The 20,218-nt window shown below is 45.8% G+C and overlaps 1 long non-coding RNA gene across 2 annotated transcripts in view; it reads left to right on the forward strand.

The window, feature by feature from the left end:
• LOC116664064 overlaps positions 1-12,377 on the forward strand; it is a 74,889-nt gene extending 62,512 nt beyond the window's left edge. Inside the window, exons 6-7 of one of the 2 annotated variants that reach the window (XR_004320382.1) lie at positions 4,777-4,958; positions 8,118-12,377. This is a non-coding gene — a long non-coding RNA (uncharacterized LOC116664064). The remainder of the gene's footprint in view (positions 1-4,776; positions 4,959-8,117) is intronic. The other variant, XR_004320381.1, reaches the window with a different exon arrangement.
• The last annotated feature ends 7,841 nt before the right edge of the window (positions 12,378-20,218 follow it).

The raw sequence follows: 20,218 nt of genomic DNA on the forward strand, positions 1-20,218 counted from the left end.
TTCTTCAATTTCTTTCAACAATGTTTTGTGGTTGAAAGGATATAAGACATTCACTTCTTTTGTTCAATTTACCCCTAAATATTTTATTCTTTTTGATAATATTTTAAATGGTGTTGTTTTCTTAATTTCGCTCTTGGATCATTTATTACTTTTATACAGATGAACAGTAAATTTTTGTGCACTGCAACTTGCTCATTAGCTGTAACAGATTACTTTGTGGCTCACGTAGGATTTTCTACATACAAGATCATGTCATCTGTGTACAAAGATAGTTTTACTTCTTCTTTTTCTTTTATTTCTTTTTCTTGCCCAACCAGTCCCAAAAGAACATCTTTGTCTTTTTTTTAAATTGTTGAAATTTTTTTCATTGAAGTGTAGTCCGTTTACAATGTTATGTCAGGTTCTGGTGTACAGAATAATGTTTCAGTCATATACACATACCTGTATTCCTTTTCATATTCTTTCTTTTTTTTTTTAAAGAAGCTTCCTAGCAGACATAGTAAGCCTGATGCCTCATTGGTTCAGAATTGAAAGGAGTCTTAGAAATTCACTCACTCATTTATTTATTTGTCAAATAATGTCCCTTGATGCTGAAGATACAGCAGGGAGAAGGGTCCTGCCTTCATGAGTTGACAGGCAGGTGGCAGAGGCAGTAACAGAAGTCAACAGGTAAATCAACAAGATGACTGAAGGTTTTGATAAGATCCTATGAAGGAAGTAGTCATGATGTTATGACAGAGAGTATCTCAAGGTGAAGGGATCGTGGTCCGTTAGAAAACATTCAGAGACACTCATTCGGGTCAACCCTTTATCTGCTCTGTGTGTTCTCTCTGCAAATCCCCCAATGAGTACTTATCAGGGCCTGACCTTAATACCTCATGGGCGAGGTAACCCATCCTTTCTTGTGAAAAACCTCTCTGTTGTAAGTCTACTCCAGTTTGTAGAAAGTTCCTTCTTAATACTGGACCCGAATCCGTCCCCTGATCCAGCCCCCCTGCTGGTCTTGGTTCTCTCGCTGGGACTGACTTCTCTGCACAGCTGAGCACAGCGGGCCTCTCCCCTCTCAGCCGACTGCCCCGCTGGCCGCCCGCGCGAGGGCTGCGCTGAGAAGCAACGCTCTGAGACGAACGCCCTTGACAGTCTGAAGCTGCTGTGGTTATGACTGTCCTCAGCTTACAGGTGGAAAGCTGAGGCTCGAAGAGATGCAAATACAGCCAGAAAGGGGTAGCGCAGGGCCAGCTTAGATTCGCACGGAGCCACTCTCCACTGTGCCACGTGCCCCGACACGCTGGGAGGAGGGAGAGGTGATGACAGCTCTGCACCCCTAACAAGAAGTGCTTGGACCCACAGAAGATTGACGGCTCTTCCATTAGAGACTCCTTGGGGTAGCCTTGGACACAGTGACAGACTGGAAGTGCCAGCAAGGCAGCTTACACACTTGCTTTTACTACCGAAGTGGAAGAAAAACGCAACAAGACTTCTGCTGTGGGGCAGACCTCAGGCACTGAGAGAAACCTGCCATCACCCCGTCTTCCAATGACTTAAGTGTCGAAACGCATTCAATTTTTGCCTACGTGGGTCTGACATGTGACAATCTGCTGATGCTTTTTGGCAACGCGTCTACTCACTTCACTTAATTAGACAGTTAAAAATGACTGACAGAGCAGGAGGGGATCTTGTGAAGTTTTTAAAGAGACTCAGAAGTGAAATTTAAGTATGGCAGTAGGTTAAAAAAAAAAAAAAGAAAGGAAACTAGTGTATCATTTCCTTCCTTGAATGAATTGGATCTGAACTTTAAAACGCAAGGAAACCAACTTGGTTTGTTTCTTCTGAAGTCTCCCGCACTCGTGTGTAACCTTCATGGTGTAGGAAGCGAAAGACTTGCTCTGGGCCAAAGATGCGAAGGTCGGAAGCAAAGCACCTGGGCCGGGCTGCAGGCTCGCGCCCCTCCCGCACACCCACGGGCGACACTGGGCGCGGAGCTTAAGCAACTTGCCGGTTTCCTCGTCTGCCCATGATGGACGTAGAGACCCTCCTGGGGTAACTGTAGGACTGAAGTGCCTAAAAACACGCAAAGTGCTCAGGACAGGGCCTTCCTCAGAGTAGCACTTTATAAACACGTGTCATAACTTCATTTCCAGCCAGAGGACACCAGCTGATTTAAAGTCCGGTTTTACTCTTGTCTGCCCTGAGGGCAGCTGAGGTATTTTACAATATTAGCTTTTAAAAGAGGTACCTGAATTCTATGGAGCAGGAGCTTCAGACACTACCATGCTTCTGGTCTTCATACTCAGACTGGGCTCCCGGAGGGGCGCGCACAGCTCAGTGGCAGAGCACGTGCTTAGCATGCACGAGGTCCTGGGTTCAATCCTCAGTCCCTCCGTCAAAAACTAAACAAACCTAATTCCATTCCCTCCACCCTCCAAATAATAATAAAAAATAAATAAGTAAATAAAAAAGGTTGTGCACCAGCTGAGGGACCACACATGCATCCAGGTGGCCGCCTTTTCGCGCCAATGCCTGGCTTTGATTTGTGACTGTGTGTGAATAGATGCTTAATGGTAGAAGAGGAAAAACAAAACCGGGATGAAGATGTTTCCAGCCAGTTGTGTGGGCTGTTTGAAACAACCACCCTGGAATTCCTCTAATTTCTCAGAGTCATTCATTGACCTAAAATTTCGTTAAGCACCTATTTCTAGTATGTTCTGGACACTGTGTGAAGTGCTAGAAACCATCTGTGGCCGTCTAGCATTTTAACCATCGGTTTGTGATTAAGTTTATAACTGAAGCTCCCCGGAGGTCAGAAACCCGGTTTAAATGTCCCTGTCAGAGGGGTAATTAATTCGGGGCGAGTCTGAACAGAGGGAGAGGGGTCTGCTCTCCTTCTTCCTCTTGACGCCTCCTCTCAGCTGGGACCTGCCCCCTGGCCATCACTTGCATGACCTAGGGAAGGATCTGGACCCAGGGCAGGGTTCGTCAGATCTCGTGACAGTTCACAGTAGGAGCCGGGGCAGAGAGCAGCAGTTGGATGATGATGGATGCGTGAATGGCGAGGTCTTGGCTGGGTCTGAAGGGGTCCAGGCAGTTCATGGGAAAGCAGAGAAACCACGAATCAGCAGAGGAAGGTGTCTGCAGGGAGAAGCCACCAGGACACCCAGAAGCCCCACACAGAACAGCAGGAGTGTCCTCGGGGCTGACCTGGGAATATCCTGGTCCCCGAGGGACCTCTGGATGCCCAGAGACTGAGGCTTCATCCTTGCGACAACTGACTTCTGTAACTGGGTTATCAAATTGCTTGTTTGAGGCAGAAAACTCCTCTACAAAGATTATTCTTATTTTCAGGGATGAAGACAATTTATGTATGTGTGTGTGTGTGTATATATATATATATACACACACACACACACACATATATAATACACACATATATATATCTCTTGCCATTATTAATTTTTTAGAAAATATTTATTTATCTTTTATTTTTTGAGAAAAATCATGTCAAGCCCTCCACAGAGCCTAGACTGAAGTTTAAAAAAGGCACAGCGATAGAAGCTCACTGCAGATAAGGTGAAAATCAAAATAAGCAAAACTAGACAAATCTCCAATTTCCCCTTCCAGCCCTCCCAGTGAGGAGGCGTCCCCGAATGTTCTATATAATATTCTGCACCCCTGTTTATGTGCCATAGTCTGTGGGTGGCAGATCTGGGTTCATTTTGACTTTGCGTTGCCTCCCTGGCTCACCAGTGGCTGGTCACATTTTGCGCAGGCGTCCTGTCGTCTAATGAGTGCCAGGCCATGCCCACAGCTCGGTGGGAAGCAGAGCTGACCAGGGAGGCTGAGGGGACCCCGGGAGAGAGGCCTCCGGCGCCCGAGGATGGAGGGATTCCAGGCTTCTCCCCGGGGGCTGAGGTCGGGCGAGCCCTCTCACACCACCCTCCGTGGCTTTACCCGTTCCACGTCTCCAGCCTCCACCGTCCCTCCCTGGGGCACTGAGGGCCTTCTCCACTGCTCCAGCTCAGTCCTCTTCGCCTTGCAGGTGCTCACCCATCACCTGGGTCATGTGAGAGAGCTGACTCAGCTCCAGCGGGTCTGGGATGGGGCCCGGGAGGCTGCACTCCTGACTGCTCCCCCCGGGATGCTTCTGCTGATGACACTGGTCCCAGACACTGTGAGCAGGAGGCTCGGACCCAGAGTCCCTGCTGAGGTGTCTCCTGCGTGAAGTGGGCTACCTGAAGTGGCCGATGCTCTGAGCCAGCTGCCCCCACTCCTGGGAAAAGCTGGTTAGAGTGGAGAATATTGTATCGGTTGCACAACGCTGATGGGCTTAAGTGATGGCAGAGGGCTGTGAAGTGGAAGGTATGAGGATGTCAGGCTCAGGGAAGATGCCCAAACCCTGGCTGCAGTTGCTACTAGCATGGGGGCTGCCACTGTCCCTGAGTTGGTTTCACATTTGTAAAATAAGGATGGAGACACCTATGTCACCAGGGCGTCCTAAGGACTAGAGGTGATGGTAAACGAGAGAGTGGTTCACTCGTTTGCTTATTAACAAGGGTGTTGAGCGCCTTGCGCCCCACATGCAATGATGTGTGGGGTGATGGGAGTCAGTGCATGGGGCCTCTGCCTTCCAATAACTTGCGTAAGGAACAAGGACCTTCTCCCATGTCACCACAACACATTGTTCAAATTACAGAAACCTAACACTGATGAGCTGCTATTATGTAACGTGCAGCTGCGTTCAGGTTTCTCCAATTGTCTTCTGATGTCCTTCCTTCATAGTGCCTTCCGTCTGCTCCAGATTCAGCCTGCAATCCTGCGTCTCTGGTCAGCCGTGAGCAGGAGCAGCTCCTTGGTCTTTCTCTGTCTTTAGTGATCCTGAGGGTTCGAAACATTACAGGGCGGTTGTTCTGTAGGAGGTGGGAGTTCGGGCCTGTCTGACATGTCCGCAACATCAGATCCAGGTGAGGCCCGGCTGGAAGGAATGTTCCCTACATGCCCCATTTCATCAGACATGTGGTGTCTGTCTGTCCTGTAGTGTGACTGGTTGTGTGGACTTGGACCACCTGGCAAAGATGGTGTCAGCCAGGTGCCTCCACTGGGACGATGCTCTTGTCCTTCAGAGATGCCAGCTCAAGGATCCAGGGGGAAGAGTCTGCAACTGAGAGAGGGATGGGGGAGAGAGGAGGGGAAGCAATCGGGAGATGGAGGGGGAGGGGGAAAGGGAGTTGGGATGGAGAGAGAGTGGGGAAGGAGGGGAGAGACGGAGGGGGCGAGGGGGACGGTCTTGTATGGGGCTGGTGCAGCGTAACTGGAGAATGGCAGAATAGAAGGAACAAAGGTGACTGACTTTGGGAACTCCTGGAGGGAAGAAAGAAGGCAGCAGGAAGGGAGCAGGGAAAGCAGTGACTGCATGTGAGAAGGGCAGGAAGGAGGGGAGGATGCTGGGCAGGTGCTGTGAGGATGCTGGGGGAGGAGTGAGGAAGTCGGGAGAATGATGTCCCGTGTCATGTGATGTCAGCAGCTCCTTGCATCTTCCTGGGGTGGGGGAGCTCTGGTAAGTGCCCATGGGCATTTTCGAGGCGGCCATGTCGTCCCTCTGCACACACCCCATGTGGAAGCTGGCCACGGGGATGGTGCGGTCACGCTCGCCTCTTTCCCATGCGGGATCTCTTTTGCAGGCAGCAAACTGGCGTCCAGATTTTACTTCCCCTTTTATTGTTCCTACAGCTGTGCGACTTCATGGAGAAGAGCGCACAACAGAACATTCTTGTAGGAACCTGGGAAGATTCTTGTCGCAGTCTTCCTGCTCTGTTCCCTCCTGGGCCCTCCCCTGGTGCCCAGAGCATTCCTTGAGCTGCAGTCCTGGGGGTCCCGGCGTCCTGTGCCTGCCGAGGAGGGCCTCGGGGCGAACTGGGGCTTGAGCCCTGCCTCTGCTGGGTTGTCATTTTTAGGTAGAGCAGCATTTCTGAACCAGAAAGAGAGCCCTGAGGAGAGCTGTGGTACCCCCGAAAGTGATGGAAAGCAGAGCGGGAGACGCTGTCTCCAGAGACAGCCTCCACCATCCCCGCCCCTCGGCAGGGGGCTGACCCTCCCCGAATCCAGGCTTGGCCACGACACAGGGCTGGGATTACGGCGAGACGAGAGACAGTGACAAAGCCCATCAGTGATGAGGCTACGCCAAGCTGCACTGGAGACCGAGGCACAAGGAAAGTCAGCAAGACGGAGCCACCCCTGCCCCAGCATAATGCAATCTGGGAAAGAGTCCAATAGACACAATGGAGCAGATCCACAAAACACCTGCCCAGGACGCTCCACAAGGGATGGGGGAGACTCGGGAGCTGTCCCCACTGGAGGAGACCAGGGAGCTGACAGCAACGCACAACCTGGGGTCATGGCAGGAAAAAGGGCACCGATGGGGATGCGACAGAAATTTGGATACAGTCTGGAGTTTGGTTAACGAGTTAACAGCATTTTACCAAAACTGTTTTCTTGGTTTTGATAACTGCCCCGTGGTCCTATAAGATGCTGACGGTAGGGAAAGTTGGGGGAAGGCCATATGGGAGACCACGTTTGTACCTTTTCTGTACAACCTTAAATTAAAGAAATGCAAATAAATCACCTGACCTGGCAAAAAAAAAAAAAAATCAAATTTCCTCTTGCTTAAGCCTGTGTTGTGTGGAGACGGTTTCCTGCTGCTGAACCAGCCCTTGCCAAGAGGAGGGTGGAAATTGTGAGTCTGATCTTCGACATGGCCTGTGTGAGGGCGCGTTCCACATTCCGGACATTCTGAGCAGATCACTGGGTACGGGGTTCTGAGGTCTGGGGGAGAGGGGCAGTCTAGAGGCACCTGAGGGCAGCTGTCTCAGCCCAGAGGCTGGCTGGGCACCAGGAGAGCGAGTGTAGACGGTCATCAGCAGATGGACCTGAGCCCACCAGCGTGCAGAGGGTGGGGGCTTGGAACTCTCTCCTGGATGAAGAAACAGAACGTACAGTGCGATTAAGGCAGCTTGATGCTGGCTCCGTCTACGTACGAGGATGTGGATGCCCAATGTTGAGACGTTTGCAAATATGAGATGGCTTTTTGGTGAGAAAGGACGTTGGCAAAAACGACCTCTTATTATCCCAACCAGCCTTGCAAAGATAGTATTTTGATCATAAAGATAAACAATTTGATTTTAGGTGATTATGCGTTCACAGAAGCCCAAACCCTGGCTGGCCTGGCGTTCAGAGAGACGGTGTGGAAACGTTCCTTGCTGCATCTCATGGTGACGTGCCGCTCAGACGAGAGCTTTTCACAAGGGTGGGACAGCTTTGATCCAGCTCAGCATGGATGAGGTGGGGGGTTCAGGAAGCCCCTGTATTCTAGGCTGGAGAAATCCTGCCTCCATCAGTTCTGATCAAAGGAGTGACTGGTGGTTCCCAAGTGGGACCACATGGGCTGCACACAACTTGTTCTGAAGTTCCATTGGTCCTGAGGGAAATAAGAGGCCAAGAAAAGACTCTGTGGCTCTCAGCACGATGGGAGGGAAGCCGTGGTGAGAAGACTGAGAAGTGGGAAGTGTGACTCTGGGCAGTGCCGCAGCCTGGTCCCTTCCTGCAGGGCCTCCAGCCAGCCCGTGGGGCACCGCGGGGCGGGGGCGGCGGGACAGGTCACCTTATAGTCCAGCAAGTAGGGGACTTGGGGTCGTGGGTCTGTAGCATGGGCTGGTGTGGGGCTGGGGAGGTCTCACCTGAAACCAGGGCGTGTGTGAGTGTGCGTGTGTGTTTGTGTGAAAGTAGGTGGGCACGTGTCCGTGTGTGTGAGAAGGGGTGAGTGTGTGACTGTGTGAGGGTGAGCCCGTGAACCTGTGTGTGTGTGTGTGTGTGTGTGTGTGTGTGTGTGTGTGTGATGTTGGGGTGGGTGTGCGTGAGTGTGTATGTGAGCACAGTGTTTGTGTGCATGTGAGTGTCTGGTGGCGTGGGGGTGTGTTTGTGCTCATGTGCTCACGTGCGTGTGAGCAATGGCTGCCCCGCGTGGGGCCGGTCCAGCCCGCAGGTGCAGGGCCGCCCCGTGCTGGGAGGACTGTAGCCTTTCCTTGTCCTGACGGTGCCTAACTCTCGGGTTCTCTGTGTCCCTGCAGGTGGCCTGTGAGTTGGTCATCATCCACCCAAAGAAATACAGTTAATGCAGCAGAAGCGCAGGGCAGCCAGAGACACTGGTGCGCTGACACCCACCGTCACCGCAGGGAGCCTGGGTGCCCAGGATGGAAGGAGGACCCCCACCCCCCGACCAGGGAGAGCACAGGCTCGCAGAGGGAAGACTGCGGAGGAAATAAAAAACTTCCCTGACTCCTGCAAAGGTTTCCTCTTCCTGAACTGGGACGGCTCTCTGGCTGCCGTGTTTCCTCCAACATCTGTCTGATCACACCCGTGTATGTGGATTCGTTTTTCAGCATCTCCTTTTAAGAATTTTTTTCCCTAATGGAGGTACTGAGAATTGAACCCAGGACCTTGTGCCTGCTAAGTGAGTGCTCTACCACTGTGCTACACCCACGCTTCAGTGTCCCCTTCTCAGCGAAACCTGAAAGCAGTGACCTTCCCCAGCCGGGGACAGCAGTGGTGAGCCTGGGACAGCACGCATGGGCACGTGTTCCCTTCCTGCACGTGCTCTCAGCAGTTCCCCTAAGTGAATCGCCCAACCGGCCTGAAATTCCTCAGTACAGAGGACTGTTTGTGGCCCTCTGGAGCCTGTGGGTGTGTGTCTTTGTGCATGCACACACACACGTACGCCCTCATACACTCTCACACGTACGACACACACTCATGCATTCTTTGCTTCTGGGCTGTCATGTGGGTGTGGATCTGAAGATGGCTTCATCAGAGCAATGAAGAAACCTATGGCAAGTTTGGTCGGACCCCAGTTTCTCTTTCACAAAACTGGCTTTGCCCCTCTGAGGTGGGGCCGCAGCTTGGAAGCGCGTGGGGGTGCGCAGTGATCGGGGATGGACTGCCTTCACGTGGGGTCGCTGCCACTGAGAAATGCAGGGCAGCTCCCAGAGGGGCAGAGCAGCCGCGGGCTCATTTTGTTTGCAAGCAAGCCCGTGGGTCTCAGCCCGGTGGCAGTCCCCCCTCTGCTGGGGTTTCTCAGAGCCCCCACCCGGGGCTGGGCTGCTGGACTTTGTAGCTGCTCCTGCTGACGCCGCGGCCGCCCCCTTGTTTGTGAGCGTCCGTCTCAAATGCCGCGCGCGTGAGTCACCCTCATGGATCTTACATCACTCGGCTTCCTTTGAACTCCTGCTCGTTTATCACCCGACTGCCTTCCTTAGACTGGCCATTTGTCCACATGTTGTCTGTTTATCAATGTTCCGGTCCTGAGGTTGTCACAATCCTGCCGTGGGGTTTTGTTTCCATCAGTGAAAACGCTGTCATGAGGGAAACGCAGACGAGCAGGGGAGAGAAGCCCAAACTCCAGCGAGGACTGGTGGGGGACACGCCCAGGCTGGCAGTTCCAGGCCGTCTCATGCCCCTCTTTTGATCCGCTTGAGCCTGAGTGGTTTTATCACGTAGAAACTGTACACACAGGGAGGGAATGTGCCCGCAAGTGGGCAGGGCGGTTCGGGGACTGAGAAGACGCGTGGCAAGGAGAGCGAGGTGTGTGCTGGTGGTTCCCCTAAGCTTACTTGAGACGGCGCTTCCCCCCCCACCCCCGTTTGCTCTCCCTTGGCACTCGCTGAGCCCGAGGGGGGCTGTGAGCGACGAGCCCTGCAGGCCGGCAGGGCTGGGCCGCAGCAGTCGAGCTCCAGCACCATCACCCGTGGTCTCGCTGTGGGGTTGGACTCCGAGCTGTCACAGAGCGTCCTGGAGCCCCCGGTAAAGGCTGCATCCCCGGGGTGAGCAGGGGCCTGAGCACCAGCCTCCCAGAGGACGGAGTGTGTGCAGTGTTGAACCACTGCCCCCCAGTGTCCTTCTGCGGGAGGGGAGCTCAAAGGAAGCAGGATGCTGCCGCCTCTGCCGTGGGGAGAGGGGCCCTGGAGGTGGGGAGACTGCAGAGGCGAGCCGGGGAGACGGATGCGGGGATGCTGTGCGGAGGGAGTTCCGTGGGAGCTGCGTCTTTCAACAGCCAAGTGCCCCAGCCACACTTCAGGGCACGGCCAGCTGTCCAAGGTCCGTGCTCCTTTGTGGGACAAATGGCTGTCCTGTGCCGGTGCCCTTCTGGCCCATTGTGCTCTTTTGTGTCAATTTTACAAAAGCCCCCTGCCTGGGGGACTCACTCCCTTGGTGCCCCCAGCCGTGCCCCCAGCGCAGGTCAGGATCCCTCTGCCCCGTGGCTGGGCAGAAACGGAACACCCAGCATGGTGACCCTGCCGGTACCTTGTGCGCTCATCCTCCACCCAGGTCGGCGAAGGATGAGAGCCTCAAAAAGCTGGGGCGTGGGCTGAACTTGGGGTCCCAGCGCTTGGAGCTCCTGGCTGGCCTGCTGGTGTCCATCCTCCTCCTCCCTCCTGGCCAGCTCAGACCAGCTCTGCTCACTTTCCATGCTCTTCCTCCAAATCCCCTTTTCCTAAGCTCCAGGTTTACTTCAGCTGTCAGAGTTTTAATTCGCAGGCTCGTTTCTTAATCTGTGATTGCTCTTTTGCGTGACAACTATGCTTGAGTTATGAGTATAGTGTCTTCTGTAAACACACTAGTGACTGTTTGTTTGCGGTTTGGTTTTGTTTTCTGTCTTGTCTCCATTTTTTTTCTGGTTTAATCTTCCTCCCTCCTCCTCCTCCCTTCCCCACCTCTCCTCTCTCTTTTGGTTCTTTCATATTGGTAGCTTTCCTTAAAAGCTTGGGAAACCCCTATTTGTGTTAAAGAGACAGTTAAGAGAAAGCTCACTGTTTTGGGGGCAGGTTGTGACCTGTGGGGGCCGCCCTGTGGGGGGCATCACATGACAGGTGAATTCCATGTGTATCTTTCGGGGGGGGGGGCCCTTCCTCTCCCTGAAGATGAATATACCAATAGTGAGCCGGGACCAACAGTGAGCCGGGATGAGCCTGACTGCCCGTACTCCAGGAGCAGAGTGGTGGCAGCAGCTGGTGGCCCCAGCAGCAGAGGGCAGAATGGGGTGGGGAGGGGGGTCAACGTCTAACTGGGGAATGGGGAAAGTGACCTGGTGGTTTGCAAACCCTTTAATCCAATGACTTTCTTTTGTACCTTCCCACATCCCTGGGCCATCCAATTCCTGAAACTCTCTGGTGTTTTGGGGAACATGTGCTCAGTTTTGTCAGAATCCTCTGCAGTTTTATGGCTGTGCCTTCATCTGCCTTGGGAGTCAGTTACTGCTTCTCCCTTTGTTCTTTTTATTTTTTAAAATAACTATATTGAGGTATAATTGATATTTAACAATGCACATGTTTAAAGGGTGCAATTTGACAAAATTTGACACAGGAATACACACGTAAAACCATCACCACAATCAAGATAATGAACATACTAATCACCCCTGGAAGTCTCCTCATGATCTCTTCCAGGCCATCCCCCCTCTCCCCACCTCTTCATCCCCTGGCATTCATGGAGCTGCTTTCTGTTGCTATGCATTAACTTACATTTCCTAAAATAGGTGGAATTATACACCATGCCCTCTTTTTGTCTGGCCTCTTTCACTTGACGTAATTGTTCTGAAAGTAACATATGTTGTAGCCTACAATGATTTCCTTTTTTACTGCCGCATAATATTCTATATCGGAGTTTGTCCACTTACCTGTTGATGGACATTCAGATTGCCTCCAGTTCTGGGTTATTACAAATAAAGCCGCTATGCTTATTTGTATACAAGTCTTTCTATGGACACACGTTTCCTTTTGTCTTGGGTGAATGCCAAGGAGTGGAATGGCTGGGTTATATGGTTTATATGTTTATACAGGTTCTATGTTTAATTTTTAAGAAACTATCTAAGTGACGTTAAAAAAATTGTGTCATTGTACATTTGCACCAGCAATGTAAGAACGTTCCAGTTGTTCCACATCCTTAGCAACACTTGATAGGGTGTTTCAAATTTTATCGTCTCTACTAGTGGCGTCTCATTGTGGTTCTGATTTTCATTTTCTTACTGACTGCTGATGTTGAGCTTTCCATGTGCTCATTTACCATCCATATATCTTCTTTAGTGAAGTATCTGTTCACATCTTTTGCCCATTTTTCATGGTGGTTTGTTTTCTTACTAGCAGTTTTGGGAGCTCTTTATATATTATGTATACTAGTCTGCTTTACTTCTAAAATAAAGGACTGCTTCAAATATAGAGGAAATTACAGATAATAATATAAAAATCCTATAAGCTTGTCACCCATATTGAATTGATGATAACATGTTTTTATATTTGCTTTGAGTTTTTTTTTTCAATAAAATGTTATAGATAAGAGACATTGGACGCCCACTTCTTACCCCTCCCTAATTCTCTATTCTTCCTCCTAAGAAGTAAGCATTAATCTGAACTTGGTGTATATCTATGGCTTTGTCCTTTTACTACACACATACACACACACACTCTCACACACACACACACACGCACACACACAGAGTTAACAATGTGTTAATTGTTATCCCTAAGCTTTCACTTGGTTTTGGACTTTCTACTAATGCAATCATGCAGTATATATTCTAAGTGGTTACTTTTGTTTGTATTATGCTGCTGGAATTTATTCACGCTAATTCACGTAGCTATGGATCACATGATTGTAGATTTCCACAATGATAACCAAAATTTATTTTTCGTAGTAGTAATGATGGACATTTTGGTTATTTTCACATTTCCTGTTATTATCACAGCACTGCTAGAACCTTCCTGCGTATGCTTCCTGGAGCATGTTTGTCAGTGCTGCCCTAGAAACAGAGCGAGTGGGACGGAGAGTGTGCTCACGCTCCGCTTTACCAAACCAGGTTGAACAAATTTACAATTCCACCGGTAATGATGAGAGCTTCTGTTGTTTCACATTCTCCCCAACATGATCAGGCTTTGTATTTTTGCCAAGTCTGGTAGGTGTGAAATGGTAACCCAAGATCTTTTATTGACAATGTGTCCAACCTAGATATTTCCTCTCCACTGTCTTCTGGATCCTGTTGCTACCATCAGTTCTTTTGTAGATGATCTGTTTCAGTCCTTGAGACCCTTTTAAAATCTCTTTTCTTTTGTTGTTCTGCAGAGCCACTATGATGTATCTATATGTGGAGAGGATTTTTTAAAGTTTATATAGGAAGTTCGTTGAGCTTCCTGGATCCGAACATTGGTGTCTTTCAGTAATTCTGGAAAATTCTCAGCAACTACCTCTTAAAAAATCACTCCTCCTCATCCTCCATTATTTCCTTTTCAAATTCCAATTAGACCTATATTTGACCTGCTCACTTGAGCATCTGCATCTCTTTTTTTTAATAGATACATATTTTTTAATTTATTGAAATACAGTCAGTTATAATGTGTCAATTTCTGGTGTACAACATAAGGTTTCAGTCATACATACACATACATATATTCATTTTCATTATAAGTAATATAAGATATTGAATATAGTTCCCTGTGCTATTCAGAAGAAATATGTTTTTTAATCTATTTTATATGTAGTAATTAATAATAGCAATTTTTGAACTCCCAGTTTATCCCTTCCCACCCCCTTCCACCCAGTAACCATAGGTTTGTTTACTATGTCTGTGAGTCCGCTTCTGTTTCGTAGGTAAGTTCAATTAATGTCTTCTTTTTTCTTTTTCTTGCTTTCTTTTTTTTAGATTCCACATATGAGTGATATCATATAGTATTTTTCTTTCTTTTTCTGGCTTGCTTCACTTAGAATGACAGTCTCCAGATCCATCCATGTTGCTGCAAATGGCATTATTTTATTCTTTTTTATGGCTGAGTAGTATTCCATTGTATAAATATACCACAGCTTCTTTATCCAATCATCTGTTGATGGACATTTAGGTTGTTACCTTGTCTTGGCTATTGTAAATAGTGCTGCTGTGAACACTGAGGTGTATATATCTTTTTGAATTAGAGTTCCCTCCAGATAGATGCTGAGGAGTGGGATTGCTGGATCATACAGTAAGCCTAATTTTAGTCTTTTGGGGAATCACCATACTGTTTCCATAGTGGCTGCACTGAGCATCCACATCTCTTAACTACCTTTTGTTTTTTCTGTTTCTTTGTTTCCCTGGACTGTATTCCAGATAATCGATTTATTTCTACCTTCCAGCCCTCTCCCAATTCTCTCTCTAATTGACTATGATCTAATGTTTACCTGTCCATTGTGCTTTAATTTAAGCCAAGCTTTTTTATATCTAGAAATTATTTTGTGTTTTTTAAGGCTGTGCAGATATTATATACAGTGTCTTGTTCTTTGGCCATATTTTTAGGCTTCCTTTAAAAATTACTTAATAACACAATTATTTTAAATTCAGTTTCTGTTCACTTCAAAACCTGTAGGATTTAGCAATCTGTGTTTTTACAGATATTCCAAGCAACTCTGATGCAACTGTTCCTCAGAAAATTCCTTGAGAAACATCAATATAATTTAAGAAAGGTACAAATATCCACTTTATAGCACTGGGTTTTCCCATCCACTTTTTTCTATAATTTAATAGAAAAAATCATATATTAAGACAATTTAAGAATAAAGGCAGGCTTTTCACATTAAGAAAAATATTAGAATTTCCTCCTTAACATGCTGGCAAAATTTGTCTTTGGTAAGTACCCTCAGTGTATCACATATGAACTCAGTTGTACATGAACACGCACATACTCATCGTCACATTCTTTTTCGCTGTGAGCCACCTGCATGCACCTCCCTGTGCTATACAATATTTCTAATGAAAGAGACTGTTGCTACATAATGGACTAGAAATTAGGTTGAAGTACATGAAATTGCCAAGGGTTAACCATTTTCAACCCCCCAAAAAAAGACAGCAATTGTAGGTCAAAAATGGCAACTGCAGGTCAGAAATGGTTGACTCTTGGCAATTTCATGTGGTGCAATCACATACAAAATTTACACCCTCCTGGTGCTTTACAGCTTACAAGAGCGTGTATACAATTCTCACACCCTATGGTCTCAAGACTTAGGTAATGCATTGTTATGACCCTTGTTTACAGAGGGGGAAGTGGAGGCCAGATGAAGGGCACTGCCCAGGTGGTGCACACCTGGGAGGTGACAGCACTCATTTTTAACCTGGTCCCGAAGGACTGGTTCTGCTGCTCCATCCCTCATCTGGTGCTGGCCAGTGGCTGCTAATCAGGGGCTAGTATGCAGGGGTTTTAGGGATTCCCTTTATGTGGACATGCTGAGTTGATCAAATACAGCTTAGAAGCGTGAGGGGCAAGTATTAGAGGGAGGGCGCTGACCACCCAAATAAAGCAGGTGCTACAGCAGGAGCAGCAGCGACTCATCACATGATTATCTGCATTTTTAAAAGTTATTTATTGAGTTGAAAGTCACATCCCATAGAATTGACCACTTTGCACAATTGGGTGGCATTTAGTATATTCACAATGTTGTGCAATCACTATTTAATTCCAAAACATCCTCATCACCCTCCTCAAAGAAAAGAAACCTTTTACCCAGTAAGCGGTGACTCCCATCCTCCCCAGTTCCTGGCAGCTGACAACCTGAGTTCTGTCCCAATAGATTTATTTACTCTGAATGTTTCGTGTAGGTGGAATTGCGTAGTATGTGACCTTTGTGACTGGCTGCTTCTCCATTTAGCATAATGTTTTCAAGTTTCTCCAGCCGGCGAAACGTTTATAGCATGTATCAGACTATTTTTTTTATGGTTGAATAATGTAACATTGCGTGAATTTACCATGATTTGTTTATTCATTCCTCTACGAACATTTCAGCCATTTCCACCGTTTGGCTATAGTGAACTATTTTGCTATGAAAATGCAAGTACATGTATTTCTCTGAATACCTGTTTTCAATTCTTATAGGGTATATATACCTAGGAGTAGAATTGAGGGGTCATGTGGTAACTTTTTAAGGAACTTTCAAACTGTTTTTCAGCGTGGCTATGCCATTTTACAGTTCCACCAGCAATGTTTGAGGATTCTGGTTTCACCACATCCTTGCCTGCACTTGTTGTCTGTCTTTTTTTTTTTTTCTTTAAGAGCCTTTCTAGTGGGTGTGAAGTGGTTTCTGCATTGTGGTTTCCATTTGAGTTTCCCTAATGACTAACGATGTTGAGAATCTTTCCAGGTGCTTGTTGGCCATTTGTATATCTTCTTTGGAAACAATGTTTATTTGGCCCCTTTGCCCATTTTAAAACTGAGGTTGTCTTTTTATTGTTTAGTTGTAAGAGTTCTTCATATGTTCCAGATACAAGTTCCTTCTCAGTGTATGATTTGCAAATACATTATCTTCTTTTGTTGTTGTTTTTTTTTTTTTTTTGCTTTTTTGATAGTGTCTTTTGAAGCATGAAAGTTTTAAATTTTGTTGAATTCTAATTCCTCTATTTTTTTTCTTTTGTTGTTTGTAATTTTAGTGCTCTCTAACCCAAGATTATGAAGATTTACTCTTATAGTCTCTTTTTTTTCTCTAAAACTAAAACATCCTAGTAAATCAGAAGGTTTATTTATTTATTTTCCTTACATTTTCTCCTACAGTTCTTTTGTTTTACAGTTTTAGCTCTTACATTTAGGTTTATCATCCATTTTGAGTTAATTTTTGTATTTGATAAGGTAGGGGTCCAACTTAATTCTTTTCTTTTCTTTTTTTTTTAATAGTTTTTATTTTTATTTTTAACATTTTTTATTGATTTATAATCATTTTACAATGTTGTGTCAAATTCCAGTGCAGAGCACAATTTTCCAATTATACATGAACATATGTATATTCATTGTCACATTCCTTTCTCTCTGAGCTACCATAAGATCTTGTGTATATTTCCCTGTGCTATACAGTATAATCTTGCTTATCTATTCTACAGTTTTGAAATCCCAGTCTATCTCTTCCCACCCCCCACCCCCTTGGCAACCACAAGTCTGTATTCTACGTCTATGAGTCTATTTCTGTTCTGTATTTATGCTTTGTAATTCTTTTCTTAATAACAAAAATTGTATATATTTAAGGTGTACACATGTGATTTGATATACATAAAGCCAGAGAAATGGTCACTATAGTCAGGTCATCAACGTATTATCTCCTCACATGATCACCATTCGTGATTACCTGTTTTGATCTTTATGCTCTTCTGTTAAGCTATGAACATTTTGAGAGCAGGTACCATTTCTGTTTGCTCACCACTGTTTCTGCAACATCTTGTACCATTTCCGGTTTATCTGCAGAATAAATGAGACCTTGTGAAAATCATCTCACCTTGAGAATCAGCTCATGTTCTGTAAAACAGTAAATCTAGACCACTTTGTTCTGTGTGAGCCTTCAAGTCCTAGCTGTAAATTTATATGAATTTTTCTCAACTGGAGTGACTTAGTAATATGATTACGTAGCCTTTAAAAACCAGCGTAAGGTTGGACAGCTATCATCTAATTTTAGCTTGAGAGCTCTCTGGAAAAACCTACTGGTTTCTGGCACATGGTACCTATTGAATAATTCTATTTTACGATGGAGCCAAGAATAATAATCATTTCTCATAGTTGAAGTCCTTGCAAATACCATAAATGGCTCATACTTTTTGTCATCCCAGAGATGGGTCATTTTTAAATTGGCAGTCTCAAAAATAATGGTGATTATATGGAGAATGCAGCTTCCTTTGAAACACCCTGAAGCATTCTCATGGAAACCTTTTTCTCTTTACTGTATCGTTGTAAAGTAGGAAAGGGATGACTAATTGTTTGTGTCAAGTGACCGTTTCCTTAGGCCCAGCGAATCAGGCTAGTCTTGTACATTTCAGCCGTATAATTGTAGTTTTATGGTTTTCTGTGGTTCTGGTCACTGTGATGATCTTGATGTGAATCCTTTACGAGTTACAATTTTCATCACTTCAAAAATGTATTTTTATGCATTTCAGTGAAGCCATTTAATAATAAATTTCTCATGAAGGACAATATTGATTTGACAATATAACTTGGGCATGAAATATTATTTGAGTTTTAGAAGAGTTGGAATGCTTTTCCTAAATTTATGTTTTCCTTAAATGTTAAAATTAATGGGCCTCATAAATCAGTGTTATTTCTCTGACTTCAAAGGAGCTGTTTTTCTCAGGCAAGAAAACACTTTGGTGGTGCTCTGTAGACTAGGAAGCACGTCACTTCATTTGGTAGAGAGTGGTGCCCCTGGAGGACATACCTCAGTTAGTAAAATGTCGTTTTTTTATTATTCAAATATGGCAAATTAAGTTAAATGAAGAAAATTTCTCATTTGTTTTATATTTCACTCATTATAATTTTAATATGAAAATCTGACTTCAAAGAGAATAAAATAAGAGGGAAAACTATGGATCAATTCCATTTGTAAGTGCAGATGCAAACCCCAAATTCTATAAAATATTAACAAATCAAGTTCAGTAGTGAATTTAAAAAAATCTTGCTTGACCAAGCAGGGTTTCCTCCAAGAAAGGTAAAATTGATTCAACATGTTTTGCAAACTCATTACATAAACACATTAAAGAACCATGTAATTCTATCAACAGATCTAAGATAACATTTGAGTAATTTTTAGCCATTTGTAACATAAGCTGTAAGTAAAATAAGACTAGGAATAAGCTGCTGTAACAGAATGAATCCAATTTATCAAAAATCTACATTTCCAATTGTGAAATATTAAACAACTAAAATGTGGAACAGGACTTCAATGCCCTCTGTCATCACGATTAAGTGACATGATTTTGGAGGGTCTAGCTAATGTAATAAAATAAGAAAGAGGAAATAAGTTATAGTAATATTAGAACAGAAGGATCCAATTATCTTTATTTGTAGGTGATAGGGTTGCAGGCTTGGAAAATATCATAGACTAAATTAAAAAAAATTATTGAATTAAAAAGAGAATTTTGCACACAAAATACGTAAAAATCAATAGCTTTAAAAATATCAATCAATAGAAATTAAATGGAAAACTACCTCACTTATAATAAAAATAAAAGCTAGAAAATAAGTAGAGATAAATTTAATAATAAAAATGAAAGCCAGAAAATAAATGGAAATGAATTTAATAATGAACTTAACAGAACACAAAGGAAGACCACTGAACAGTCTTGCAGGAGGATGCGGAATGAGGTGAGCTTAGGGACGTACAGCCTTTAGAGCTTTCCCGTGAGCCTCTTGGCTCTACCCTCTTGTGTCACCTGCCTCCCTACAGGTGGTCAGATGCTGTAGGGTGTCCTGGCCTCTTCCCACGCAGGACCACTTCCAGAGGAAGGAGAGAGATGGCAACTTCTGGATGTTAATCCAATGAGCAAGACAGAGCTTTCCCCAAAGATGGCACGACTTTCCTCACAGCCTTTTGGCCAGAATTGGACCACATGTCTACTTTTGAACCAATCTTTGGGAGAAGATTCGACAAGTTAGCATGAGTCTGGAGTAGAGTGGAGTCAGCTTCCCATGAAGAACATGGAAGAACGTGCTTCTTGAAGAAGTCTGGAATTACACTGCTAAGAAGGAAGTGAGAAGGGACTAACGGTTGGATGAATAACAGTTACTCAATTGGAAGGAAAAAAAAAGACAGACCCCTACCTTGTTCCATGTAAATCAATCCCAGAAGGTTTAACTAGCTAACTGTAAAACAAACCCGTAAAAATAGTAGAAGAAGACAGAGAGGAATTTTCATCTACTCTCAGAGTGAGGAAGGCCTTCTCAAGTAATTAAAAAAAAAAAAACCCTCAAAGATCAAAACGGCAAATGGTGACAGATTCACTGCAGATGTTAAACATTTCCATATGGCAAAGAATGTTAGCAACCATCAAATAAAAGCTTGACGGGGTAGAACATGCCCAATATACACGCACAGGGGTTTAAGATCGCTCCTACACAAAGAGCTTCCTTTCCCTCTTTCTTGATATTTGCTCACTGTTCTAGCTACTCTTACTTAGCTGGGCTGAACTAGCCAGCCCACCGCTGCCGCCGTAGGCCGTGTGTTTTCTCTCTTTGCTCCTCCTCCTTGGATGGGTCTTGCTCACATTTTTATAATCTCTCCTGCTTACGATTCTGTGAAGGCTGCCCGGAGGGAGCCTCCTGGCTCCGTTTCTGAATAGAACTCTGCTCTGGTCGCCCGCAGAGCTGCTGGTGCCAACAAAGCTCTTGGCGTCCCAACCACACGAATCCAGAGC

Source organism: Camelus ferus, chromosome 6 (genome assembly GCF_009834535.1).
Source record: "Camelus ferus isolate YT-003-E chromosome 6, BCGSAC_Cfer_1.0, whole genome shotgun sequence".
Taxonomy (NCBI): domain Eukaryota; kingdom Metazoa; phylum Chordata; class Mammalia; order Artiodactyla; family Camelidae; genus Camelus; species Camelus ferus.